We start from the raw sequence: 2,918 nt of genomic DNA, 5'->3' as shown, positions 1-2,918 counted from the left end.
CAAAGCTTCTGTAAGGCAAAGGGCCCTGTTATTAGACCCAAATGGCTACCCACAGATTTGAAAAATATCTTTACCAATCCTACATCTTAAAGAGAGCTAATATCTAGTATATACAAAGAACTCAAGAAGTTAGACTCCAGAGAGCCAAATAACACTATTAAAAAATGGGGTACAGAGCTAAACAAAGAATTCACAGCTGAGCAATATCGAATGCCTGAGAAGCACCTAAAGAAATGTTCAACATTCTCAGTCATCAGGGAAATGCAAATCAAAACAACCCTGAGATTCCATCTCACATCAGTCAGAATGGCTAAGTTCAGAGACTCAGGTGAAAAGAGATGCTGGTAAGGATGTGGAGAAAGGAGTTCAATTCTCCATTGTTGGTGGGATTGAAAACTGGCAAAAATAGTCTGGAAATCAGTCTGGACATTCCTCAGAAAATTGGACTTTGCCCAACCTGATGACTCAATAGACCCATCCTGGGCACATACCCAAAAGATGCTTCAACATACAACAAAGACACATGTTCCACTATTTCCATAGAAGTTTTATTTGTAATAGCCAGAAGCTAGAAAAAAAAAACCCAGATGCACTTCAACAAAGGAATGGATAAAGAAAATGTGATATATCTACACAGTAAAGTACTACTCAGTTATGAAAAAAAATGACTTCATGAAATTCATAGGCAAATGAATGGAAGTACAAAATATTATCCTGTGTGAGGTAACCCATTCACAAAACAAACACACACACACACACACACACACACACACACACACACACACACACATATATATATATATATATATATATATATATATATATATATATATCCTCTGTACATGCTGATAGGAGCCTGATATAGCTATCTCCTCAGAAGTGCAGCCAGAGCCTAACAAATACTGAGTGAGTGTAGCCACAAACCATTTAACTGACAACAGGGTCCCCATTGGAGAAATTAGAGAAAGGATTGAAGGAGATGAAGGGGCTTGTCACCCCATAAGAACAACAATACAAAATAACCAGAAATCCCAGGGGCTAAACCACTACCTAAATACTACACATGGACATACTCATGGCTCCCACTGCATATGTAGCAGATGATGACCTTGTTGGGCACCAATGTGAGGAGAAGCTCTTGTTCCTGCTGGACCCACCAGTATAGGAAAATATTGGGACTGGGAGAGGCAGGAAGTGGGTTGTTTGGGGAGGGAGAATATCCTTATAGTAGAAGTGGGACAGGGATGGGATAGGGGTCTTATGGACAGGAACCAGGAAAGGGAATAACATTTAAAGATAAATAAAAAACATCCAATAAAAATAAATTAAAAATTTAAAGTTAGGTTTTGCAAATTCAAAACAAAGCAAACAAACAAACAGCAACAACAACAAAAACAAAATTTAAAAACACAAAAGCCTCCCAATCAAAAAAAAAAAATCCCATGGTCAGATGGATTTAGTTCAGAATTCTACCAGATCTTCAAAGAAGACCTGACACCAATATTTTTCAAACTATTTCACAAAATAGAAACAAAAAGAACACGACTTAATTTATACTATGAAGCCACAATTAATCTTTTACCTAAACCACACAAGGAACTTACCTAAAATGATCACATCAGACCAATCTTGCTTTTGATTATCAATGCAAGAACACATCAAAATCATCATTCACCATGATCAAGTAGGCTTCATCTCAGGAATGAAAGGTTGGTTCAATTTGTGAAAATCCATTAAGGTAATCTGGCATAGTTTAGACAAGGTGGCTTGTTAAGAAGTGCTTGGAGGAGCCATACATATAGAGACCAGACTAATTTTTGGGGATCTGGCAGTAAGTTGACAAATAATTAACTCAACCGTACAATGACCAAAGTATAAAAGGCTATCTGTAGTATATTAGGTCTTTAATGTAAAAATTACCCCTGACGTTTTAATATTTACTTATTTACTTACTTACATTCTTAATTTACTTTACTGGTAGTTTTGTCTGCTGTATATACATTTTGTTTACTTGTTTTTATTGTCAAATTCCATTTAGAGATCTTCAGGTCATAAAACAACTTGCCAGGTTATGTTTTCTCCTTTCTATATCTGTATTCCTGGAATTGAATGTAACACTTAAATTTCAATATTGTCATCTTACTCAATAATCCATATTTTCTGTTCAATATTCTAAGGTATTATGAAGACACAAAAATAAAGAAACTATAGTCTAACCTCAACTGATGAGAGTGTTTATTGACACACTGAGTGGCTGCCTCTCTCCAATGGGAAATATACAAGGCTGCAAGGGGAAAATGATGGCTCAGATACTCTATAGGGGTAGTGAAGTTGCTTGAAAAGAGGAAGTAGAGAAAGTTTAGGTCACTATGTGAGGATGTATGGTCTGTCTGTCCTGGAACTGTTAGCTTCAGAGAAGACAGATTGCCTGTGAAACAGGTTGTCTCTGAACACATTCCTTTTGGGTTGGGGCTGACTGATAACTTTGGACGAAGTCGGCTGCAATATTATAGGTATCCTGTTTAATAATGAAACATTCTATAATGCCAGCCCTTGGTCCTAGGCTAATATTTGATGTTCAAAATCATATTTTTCTCTCTGATGTTTTACATAGCTACACACACATTAATAGCCTTAGTATATATTGGCAATGAACCCTTACCTCATTGATGCAGACTCTATCTTCCTCTTCTTTTTTTTTTTCTAGTAACATCAGAATGAGATACACCTCTTTAGTGTTTAAATTAAAGTGTGAAAAGTTGGATGTATCTGGGTTATGTTAACTCACATTAAGGGACACCTACTTGCTCTTACTCAGGGTAGAACCCTGGTATTTTAAACTACCATTTCTTATTTTTAAGAGTTCATTTAACTCCTCTCAAATACTTCACACAAAATCCATAAATTCTCTACAAAGA

Source organism: Rattus norvegicus, chromosome 8, assembly GCF_021556685.1.
Source record: "Rattus norvegicus strain SHRSP/BbbUtx chromosome 8, alternate assembly SHRSP_T2T, whole genome shotgun sequence".
Lineage (NCBI taxonomy): Eukaryota > Metazoa > Chordata > Mammalia > Rodentia > Muridae > Rattus > Rattus norvegicus.
Note: the sequence above shows the minus strand (reverse complement) of the source record.